Genomic DNA, 11,543 nt, shown 5'->3' with positions numbered 1-11,543 from the left:
CCTCACACCAGAGAACCAAGAGGAGATAAACACGGAGCTGGCGAAACTCAGAGAGGCAGTGGTAAAGGCTCATCGGGACGCTGAGATGGAGTCCGCCAGGATCGAGACTCGGCAAGCTCAAATTACGGCCGGAAGGATGCGTTTAAACACTAACAACTGGCGGCTCGAGAGACAGCAACGCGCGTCCGACGCCGTCCATCAGCGGAGACACCAGGGTCGCCTGCCCCATGATCTCAACCCGACCCGCCTGTTTGACACTCGACAAACCCCTGGGCGGGAGCCGCCCCGGGGGGAGGACCGGGCCGCCCGCCTAACCCGCCGGCTCAGCCGGTTGAGGATCACATTCCCCGATTCCGAACGCCTCAAGGCCACTTTTCCAACCCGGTGGATAACGTGCTTGCCACAACTCGCCATCTGGAGTCTCTTCCGATTCACGGCAACACCCCTGCAGAGATAGAAGCAAGGAACGCCATCGAGATGTTGAAGACGGCGGTGGTTCAAAACGCCCAGTTCTCACATAGCATCGAGAGGTTGCATTCCACCCCTCAGGCAAGTTATACCAGGAGCAGGCCAGAGGACCAGCCTGCCGTAAACAGCGGGCCGCGACACTTCCCACAGGACAACGCGCCCGAACGAAACCCGCCGGGCCGAGATCTCCCGAACTTCCAAGACGCCCCGGCCCCCCTCGTCGGGGGCGGAGGGCGAGTTGGGGTACCATGCTTGTCCCCGGCCCTTCGGAACAAAAGGATGCCCAAAGACTTCAAGGGACCAAGGAAAGTGCCTAATTATACACCGGACCTCGAGCCGACGTCATGGATCGAGAGTTATGAAATCGCCATGGACATGCTTGACGTAAACGAGGCGGTTTGCGCCAGATACTTCACAATGATGCTCGAGGGGTCGGCACACACTTGGTTGAAAAACTTGCCTCCCAATTCCATCCAGTCCTGGGCCGAGTTAAAAGAGCGTTTCATCAAAAACTTCCGAGGAACTTGCAAACGTCCGATGACGATCGTCGATCTAGAGCACTGTGTTCAGCGCCCGGATGAGTCGGCCCACCATTGGTCACGGCGGGTTGCAGAAATTATTCATTCGTCAGATGGTATTACAGCGGCTCAAGCTGTGCTCATCCTTGAGCACAATTGTCATTACGAACCCTTGGTGCAGAAATTGGGGCGACTCAAACGAAAGGTCCAAGACATGGGCGAGCTGATGGACACCCTCACTAGATATGCCGAGGCCGATGATACCAAAGATCCCGGCGAGGATGGCAAGGCTAATTCGCCTAAGAAGGGCGAGTCATCCAAAAATCATACCCGGTTCCAGGGGCGTAACCGTCACAATCAAGGGACCAATGGCAAGCGGAGACCACAGGAGGAGCCCTCGGACTTAGTCGCCAATACCAACGCTAATAACGGCAAAAAGAAGAATCGAGGTTTCAGTGGGAAGAGGCCGCGTAACTATGAAGAGTTACTCAAGGGCCCTTGCCTGCACCACGCCACGGCTGACGGCCCGGCGAGTCACTCTTGGGAAAACTGCTTTATGATGCGAGAGTTTCGGGCGGAGGCAATCAAGAAGAGTCAAAATAAAGACTCGGACCAGCGCCAGGAGCAATTCGCCGCGCCCAACCATAGACAGAACCCCTTCGGCGGTTTTCCCGAACAGGGGGCTCAGTGCCACGCCCAAGATGCGACCCTATCCTCAATTTGGCACGAAGGCCTCGTCAGGGATAGAAGCGCATCTCGTTGTGTCGCAAGAATGGATATCGTTACAAGTACATGTACTAAAAAGAAGAGATATATATAAAGAATTGGCTTACACTCGCCACAAGCTACACTAGAGTCACATCAGTACATTACATAATCATCAAGAGTAAGGAGCAGGGTCCGACTACGGATGAAAACAAACGAGAAAAGAAGAACGACGCCCATCCTTGCTATCCCAGGCTGCCGGCCTGGAACCCATCCTAGATCGATGAAGAAGAAGAAGAAGAAGCAACTCCAAATGAACAATCAATGCGCTCACGTCAAGTAACCTTTACCTGTACCTGCAACTGGTGTTGTAGTAATCTGTGAGCCACAGGGGACTCATCAATCTCATTTCCAAAGGTATCAAGACTAGCAAAGCTTAATGGGTAAGGCATGGTTAAGTGGTGAGGTTGCAGCAGCGACTAAGCATATATTTGGTGCCTAACTTACGAGTACCAGAAATAAGAGGGGGAAGATCTACGCATAACGGACGTGTCTACTGATGATCAAATGAATGATCCTGAACACCTACCTACGTCAGGCATAACCCCACCGTGTCCTCGATCGGAGAAGGAGATCACGAAAGAGACAGTCAAGGTTACGCACACATTTGGCATATTTTAATTAAGTTAACTTCAAGTTATCTAGAACCAGTGTTAAACAAAGCTTCCACGTTGCCACATAACCGCGGGCACGGTTTTCCGAAAGATTTTACCCAGTAGGGGTGCTCCAACTAGTCCATCACAAATTACCACAAGCCGCATAGAAATCCTCAATCACAAAGCTCGCGATCTCGTCGGATTCCCTAGTGGAAAACCTCAACTATGAGATTACCCAAAGCATCACCGGAATCCCGATGCACAAGATATTTCGTTAAAGGTAAAACTAATCCAGCAAGGCCGCCCGACGTGTCGACGATCCCGATAAGAGTCGTGTACCTCGTTCTCAGGACACGACGGATGGGTCACACTAGGAGAACCAAACCTCGGGGTGCCCCGCGGTGGTCCCGTAGTCTGCCAATTTGGACCAACACTCATGAGGAGCACTGGCCCGGGAGTTGATTAAATTTCCTCGGGTTAATTACTCCCTATGCAGTTCATTAGTTATTAGGCAAATGTAGTACCAAAGTTGGGCCTTGCCAGACGAGTCTTAATCTAAAACGAATTATCAAGGGGGTCCCCATAACAACCCCGATCGTGTTAGGAGCGCTCGTTTATGGAACATAACACCGGTAGCCGAAAACTAAGGGGGCAAAGGTGGAACAAAACACCAGGCTAGAAAGGCCGAGCCTTCTACCTTTTACCAAGTATATAGGTGCATTAAATTAAATAGCATTTAATAGGGTGATATGACAAGGAACCCATGTTATCACATGGAAGCAACTGCACCTGCAACTAGCAACGCTAACAATATGGTTAAGCAAGCAGTAACATAGCCAATCAGTGGTTTGCTAGGTCGAACATGTTGAAGGTAATCATGGCATTGTTGAGAGGCTGATATTTAACATGTGGTAGGCAACGAGACATAAACGATAGAAGCGACAACTAGCATGGCAATGATAGTAATGGTATCTGGGGAAATGATCATCTTGCCTGAGATCCCGCTTGGAAGAAGAACAACTCGGAGAAGTCGACAAACCAATGTAGTCGAACGGGTCCTCACATTCCGACACGCTTGCGGAACTCTATCGAGATGGGCAAACCGAAAACAAACATCAACACAAGTATTCACCACCACAAAGCAAGACATGATGCATACCCTAATATGATGCATGATCAGTTCAAAGATGCAAGGGATGGCATGGCAATTCATCTCACGCAAACTCTACACATTAAGTGAAGCTCGATATGTAACGGGTTGCATATCGACGGAACTCCACGATTAATTATTTAATTCACTCCCGATTATTTACACGGCAATATTAAATTGTTGTTAACATGTAGCATCCCAAAATTATAAATTTTGGAATGTTAATATAATTATTAGATTGTTTGTTTGTTTGTTTGCTGAGTGACTGAAACTTGTGTGAAATTTGAAACTTTTCGAAACTTTCGAATGAGAGGGAATAAAATGACTTTCCCCTTCTCCGGTAAATTCAAATTTGAGCTTTTAAAAGCAACGAGAGAAGATGACATGACTTCTTCAATTATACAGAATTTGAACGGACATATTTGCAATGAATTCTTTTGCTTTTCCATTTTTCCATCGTGCGAGAAATGTCCGGAGAAAACTCTCTTGCACGCAAGAGAGAGAGCGGAGGAAAATGACACTCCAAAACTGCGGGCAATTTATTGGAGTGGAGATAATATGACTTCTCCCCTGTCGAATTAAAGTGCATAATGTCTCGAATATTATTTGGAGTTATCTCACTGGGTTTGGAAACTTTATAATCTTTCAAATTATTTTAGTGGGGTTTTTAAATGTGCTTTGTGTGGCCTTTTGCATAAAAGCTATTTTTCAAAAGATTGCATTAGGTGGAACTAGGTTTCCTTTAGTATTTATTAAGGGATTTATTTTAATATATATATATATATATATCTATATGTATATATATATATTGCTATATGCGTATGCAATTTTTTATACATATGTATATTTTTTATACGTATATCATTATTATAATTTTTTTCTGTTTGTTTTTCTTAAAAAAATATATTATTTAGTTATTTACATTTGTGGTATTTAAAAAAAAAATAGAAACTAGCTCAGCCCAGCCAGCCCAGCCAGCACCGCAGGTGCCTTGAGCCAGGCCACGAGGCCACATGCACCACGTGCACCAGCACGCCACCTGGGATCAAATCCCATCTCTTGCCCGAGCCCTCTCTCTCCCACGTCTCTTTCCTTTCCTTCCTCTCTCTGCCTCTCCTCTCTTTCCTTCTTTCACCAGGGACCGAACCGAGCCCTCCCTACCAGGGATTTCTTCCCTACTCCCTCTCCTCCTTACTTGTCCATCTCCCCCACCGCCTCCCTCCTCTCTCTGCCCGAGCCCCTCTCTCCCCCACGTCTTCTTTCTTTCTCTCTCTCTTCTCCTCTCTCCTTCCTATTTCTCTGCTCCGCCCGAGACTCCCAGCGATTCTTTCCCTACTGACTCCCTCTCCTTCCATAAGCCCACCCCTCCTAAGCCTATAAATACCCCCACCCCGAGCCACCCCTTCCCAACCCTAGCCGCCGCCGCCTCCACGAGCCGCCGCCGCCGCCACGAGACCTCGCCGGTGCAGCAGCAGCCCGAGGCTGCACCACCTTCGGCTCGCCCCTGGGAGCAGCCCCGAGCCCCTTCGCTCCACTGCCGCCACCCCCCTTGGAGGAGGACCCCGCCGCCGCCTCCCCCGAAGCCCTCCACCGCCCCGGAGCTCCCCCGCTCCCTCTCCGGCGACGCCATCTCCATTCTCGCCGGTGCAAGCTACAGCCAGCAGGTAGTCTACCCCTCCATCTCTCTGTAATTACATGCATCCTTTCTTAGCCCTTAGATCTCCATGCAATGGTCCAGATTAGATCTTTTGTACCTCTTCGGTTTATCCCAGAAAACCAGTGGTTTATTTTTCCACTTATGACTTTAGCCAGTAGACTTTGCTAGAGCTCGGCCGTTTTCCCGAAGCATTGAAACAAACAAGTCCGCAGCCACTAGCAACTGACCACGTGTACCCCTTTGTACTACTAGTTATCTCCAGTTTTTTCCGTCAAAATTACAAAAACAGCAACTTTCAATTTTGTTTTGGCCACAACTTTTTATCCCGAAGTCCAATGACATTGATTCGTTTTCCAGTAGCTCACAAATTTCCTGTAGTTTGTAAAAACATATAATTTGTCTATGTTTGAAATTTTTAAAAATAAGTTAGAGCAGATTTAGTTTAAACCTTGTTTTGCCTATTCCAGGAGTTTAGAAATAGCTTCTAATTTGATTCCTTTTGGTACTGATCACTAGTGATATATTTATAAGTGGTAAAAATTTCAGAGTTGTTTGAGTATTTTAACTCATTATTTCATGTGAAACAATTTCTGTTTCACCGCTTTTAGGTTTTCGGCTAATTCATTTTCTAGTCTTGTTTTAAAATATTTTCTTTATTATTTCAGAAAGATTATTATTGTTTGTTTATGTTAGTTAATAGTAGTTTTGCAACAAGTCTTTATTTTATGTTTATTTGTTTTCATTAAATCAATTCTAGCTCCGTAGTAACGTGCAATTGTTTTCACCGTTGTTTCAAATCTCGTTTGGGAATACTTTCAAAAAGTTTTGTGAAAAATATTTTATTTTATCTTAGTTAAACTTATATCTTAGTTCCTTGTTATTATTTTCTGTTAGACAAAACTATTTAGTGGTTGACGTAGTAGAAGACTCCCTAGTCTTATTTGAAGTTTCTTTCGGTTTCTTATTTGCTCTCTCTCTTTTGTTTGATTGCTAGAATGATTGCTAGTATGAGTGCTTATGTGGATGATATGTTTGTTATATAGATTTCATCGGAGAGTGACGAGTAGTATATCAACTTATTTTCTCGAGAAATTCTTCTTCGTCAACATCACAGGCAAGTCATCTTTGATCGTGTTATTTTACCTATGTTTTCGATGCATGGTAGATCACCTTCTTTGCCCAATTTGCATGCTGCCTTGGTACTTGGAAACTTTAGCATAAGTTGTAGTATCATGTGGTAGGAACACAACAACCCCAACACTTGGCCCCGGGACGACAATTTCTTAATGCTATGCTTGAGTAGACGGGTTATCGGTTGAGTGTATACCACGAGTGATGCGAGATTGATATTATAATCAAGACCGGACTAAAGACAAGATTTTCAAGACCTTGGACGCAATGCAACACTGGGTGAAGGACGGTTGATCGGTTCCCTGGAAAACCCAGTGGATGCCCGGGATGCTGGAGAGGCCATGTCATCCTGCGGAAAGCTTCACCCAGGCTCAAAGAGACGGACGGATATATTCAAGACCCAAGGCTGACCTGCACAGCCACAAGTCATTATGGGCTCTGGCTTGGTTGGACAACGCGGCAACTCTGGACAGGCGGTGCTAGCAGATGTAGAAGAACGGTAGGATTGGATGGGCACCGACAGGGATTCAGAGGGACCCGTTGAAAGACCATGTTTTGATCATCCGGTCTTCAAACTCCCTGGAGTGCGAGGACATACACGGAGGCGATCAAATCTTGTGGGGAACGTGTGCAAAACTCTGCAGAGTACTCAAACCTAATCGATTAGCCGTGTCCACGGTCATGGACAACTTGAGCCAAAGGAACTGAAGTTATCTGGATTTCTCAACACCTTTAAATATATTTTGATGAGGGTAATTATTGACAACTCGGGTACGAGAACTGGTTGGCGGAACCATCTCGTTGACAACAAACCTGGTAGTAACATTTTGCTCTCAACCCCTCTTGTTGTAGGATAAGCTCCACCGACCAAATATGCATGTAGAGATAGTTGATTATTATTTTACCACTCTCTTATGTGACTTGCCGGCATATTCAATATGCTGACCTACACGGCTGCAACGTCTTATGTTGTAGATACTTTTCTTCGACGAAAGAGTACGATTCAGGGTTATGGTCTACACTCAACTTGCCGTTGGTGTTTATTGGGACTCCACTCCCTTGACCGCTTCCGCTGAGATAATTAAGGTATATATCAGTTTTACGCTATTTACATGTGATTGCACTTTGATATATACATTGATGTACTATGTGTGACAGCATACTGATCCAAGGATGGCACAGAAACACAGAGGCTTGACTCGTCTTGAGTCGGGTCGCTACATAACATGGCAAGGGTGAAGCGATGGTCCTACACGACATCCTACTCGGGTAACACGCGAAACATAGATCGTATCTACGACACAAAAGACATGCAACACAATATGTTATGCCATGAATGCATTATGCCTACGAGTTCATTACATCACGGCAAGAAGGGAAAGAAACTGATGTCGCTACGGCGAGCGAAAGGGAACCATGGCGGCAAAACGGAAACGATGCTACGGCAACGTTCCTATTCCGGTAACTCGACAAGATATCGGTGACAACGAATAGGGAGCACGTGCGGGAACGCTAAATAAAGATGGGGTGATCCCGACTACCGGGTTCCCATGTGTCGAGGGCACGACGAAAAGGAAGACAACGTACACGGGCAAACAAACGGTGCATACATACGGTGCATACATGCATTCAACTCAAACAACTCATACGTTCGTACATCACTAGCACACGGTACACGACATGTCCCATTGGTATACCTTCGACGCGTGCGAATCGGAGGGGTTCGGTCGAAGCAGACGTCGTGGTCGTCGTGGAAGTAGTCGTACACGCGCCGGTAGTTGAAGTAGTGGTACACGGACTCGTCGACGGTAGTCGTTCGCTCGGCGTCGTGGTTCACGGTCTTCGGCGTCGGTAGTCGAACGCGTTCCGGGGGTCGTCGAGGACGTCGAGGAAGTCGAACTCGTTCCGGGGGTCGTCGAGGACGTCGTGGTCATCGTGGAATCTTGTCGATGACACACGACAGCAGGGATGGGGCACGCGGCGACGGCAAGCGGGAGCACAAGCAAATGCGAGCGGAGGCCACGGCTACAAGCGGCAACAACTAATATCTAGCAACTAGCAAACAACACCTAATCAACTAACACTAGCTAAGCAGCTAGCAAGCAGCAAAGCAAGCAACTATCTAGCAGCTATTAGCAACAGCTACAGCCACACGCAAGGAAGCTACAGCTAGCAACTAGCAAGCAGGCAATCGACAAGCAGGCAGGCAGGCAGCAGCACTAGCAACAGCTAGCTCGGCCAGCATTGACAACAAGAAGCAACATACATCAACTAAGCATCTGCAGGCAATAGCTCGCTACTGCAGCAACAGGGACACAGCGGCAGCAGGCAAGATTCAGCAGCTACATCAGCGGCACGGCGCAGGCACTGGCCCCAGGGCGAGCAACGAGGAGGAGGTCGGGCATGGAGGGCTACCATGGCGGCACGGACGGTGGGAACGAGGTGGCGACCACGGCGAGGCGGCGCCGACGGAGGGCCTCGGGACGGCGAGCAGCTGAGGTCGACCTACGCGGCGAGGCGAGCAGCCGAGGCACAGCTCCGGCGACGGAGGCAAGGGACGTCGCGGCGCTGTCGCGGCAGGCGAGCACGGGAGGCCAGGGGCGGCGAGGCGGCCAGCGGCGCGGCGAGGCCGAGGGAAGGAGCGGCGACGGCAGCTCGGGCAGGACGGCGCGGCAACGGCCACGGCGGCGGCGCGCGCAGCTCGGGAAGGCGCAAGCGAGCCGGCGAGCGACGCAGGAGCTAGCGAGGCAGCGCGACGGTCAGCTGCTGGCGGCGGGGAACTCGGGGGCGAGCTCGGGAGGGGCTTCGCGAGGGAAGACAGAGAGGGGATCGAGGAGGAGGGGGAAGCGGCGCACGGGGAGGACGACGCTGGGAGAGGGAGACGAGGGATGAGGGTGCGACGGCGCTCGGGGGGGGGGACGAGGGGATTGGCAGGCTCGCTAGGGTTGGGGGGAGCTGCTGGGCCTAGGCCGGCTCGGCTGGGCTCCCTCCCCCTATGCACTTTGGGTTTTCCTTTTTTTTAAAACCTTTAAAACCGAAATCTGTAAATAAAGAAAGTTTTTTTTAACAAAATAAAATAAACTAAAATAAATGCCTTTTGACCCCTTTAAAACAAACCCCAACTATAAATAGATTGGGCATTTTTAAAGAAATAAAAATGAAACCTTTTTAAAAGAATAAAAATAAAACCCTTTTTTTTAACAAAAGAATAAAATCAAACTCCTTTTGACAGGAGAACAAAATACAACCTCTTTTATTTAAAGATTAAAATAAAGCTCTTTAAAGAGGAAAAGCAAATGAGACGGATTTAAAATAAACAAAAGGAAAAAAATAAAGGAAATCCAAGGGTTGCCCACACATTTAATAAAAATGACATTCTTAAAAGAAGACGAATTTCTAAAAGAGGGGTTAAGTTTGAAATCTTTAGCAAAACCACAAAAACAAATTAGGAGGGGAGAGGAGGGTTTTAGGTCCGCGGTGCAATGGGGTTTAGCGGTGGCTCTCACGCACGCACTCTCATCACGCCAACAAACGACGTCAAACTCACAAAGCACTAACACCCAACAACACGGAGCAACAGGCAACACCGACAATACACGGTTGACGTGATGCAATGCATGATGCGATGATGCAAACTAAATGACGATGCAACAAACGAAAAATACCCACACGACGAAAACGGAAAGAAGGGGGAATCTTCTGGAACGTCGGTCTCAGGCTGTCACAACTCTCCTACACTACAAGAAGATCTCGCCCCGAGATCCCAGAAATGAAAGGGGAAGAGGATGAGAAAGAACAAGAGGTAAAAACTTAGTCGCTTCTTTGACAAACGAGTGAAACCAATGATCCTTGAAGGTTGCAAGGAGATGAGGAATGACATGAGAAAGAAGCCAGAATTCACGGAAAATTTCGGCAACACTTCGGTAGGAAAATGGGACAAAAAATTCGAAAAGGTGGTAGAATTAGACAATATTCACAACAAACAAGTAAATAGAGCAAGGGAACACCATGATCTTGATAGAACAACAAGAACGACCCAAAAGAGCAACATCACAATGCCTCCGGAACAATAGAATAGGAACTACCTCATACGGAAGAAGAGAATGAAGAGAAAATGACAACTACTAACTCCAATGAACTTGACAAACATCCTTGCGAGAAGAATTGAATGGAGTTGTTGGAAAAACAACAACGAAAAGAACAAGATAGTAGTGGGCTTACGAAAATCATCTCAACAAATATGAGGTGACAACCAACCACTAAAAGAACCAAGGATAGATTGGGAGAAACAAGATATGAACAATTTCTTACACCAAGAGGACACATTGAGAACTTGGATTAATGACAAGCACCATGATAGCAACAATCCATAGGAAAAGCTTTAGGTGAAATCCAAACCAAGATAGCTCAATGAAGAAATCATGGGTTGCAAATATTTCATGATCAAAGAATTGATGGATTTAATTATCTCATTTTGAAAGGAATCTCTTCGAGGCTCCTACACTAACAAGAATGCTAAAATACCACCTCAAGGGATAAAGGAATAACAAACACATTGGAAATGCAAGAGAAAGAATACTTGAGGTTCTCCAACAAGAATCTTGAAGAACACTTAAGAAAGAATGGAATCTTGATGAACCACCATGAAGGACCACCGTATACAAATGAATGATGCAAAACTATGAAGGTAGAAACGAATAAGATTATGACCTTGCCAATATTTAGATGAAGCCTCACAAGGAGATACTTGATAAAACTTGGAACTCCGGAAAAGAAAAGATAAAAACACTTGAGAAAAGGAATTGATATCATGAGCCACTCCGGACGAAGAATTGGGATCACTTGAAAGAAGGAAGAACAAGAATAAGAATTATGTTATGCTTATCCTTCATCAAATTAAATTGATGACAAGCAGCGGATTTAGCATATGACTTATTCCTCTTGAAAAGATTAAAGAGAGATAGATAAAGCACAAACTAGAAGAAATGTTGCAAGAAACACCGGTAAGAATTCACAATTGAACGGGAACACCACGAACTAATGGAGAAACATGAGAATGAAGAGCTCATGAGCCACCCGAGAGAAAAAACTTGAACAAGGCACCGGAATAATCGAGAGACGAACGAAGAGGCAACAATTGAGAAGAATTGAGGATGAAGCTGAAAGCTAAGAACGAAGAAGTCTTCTGAAATGATGTCCTTCGGAGGAACGAGAAATAAACACAACTCAGAGAAGCACCGGATAGCACGAAAGGGATT

Source organism: Hordeum vulgare, chromosome 7H (genome assembly GCF_904849725.1).
Source record: "Hordeum vulgare subsp. vulgare chromosome 7H, MorexV3_pseudomolecules_assembly, whole genome shotgun sequence".
Classification (NCBI taxonomy): domain Eukaryota; kingdom Viridiplantae; phylum Streptophyta; class Magnoliopsida; order Poales; family Poaceae; genus Hordeum; species Hordeum vulgare.
This window is presented reverse-complemented; position numbering follows the sequence as displayed.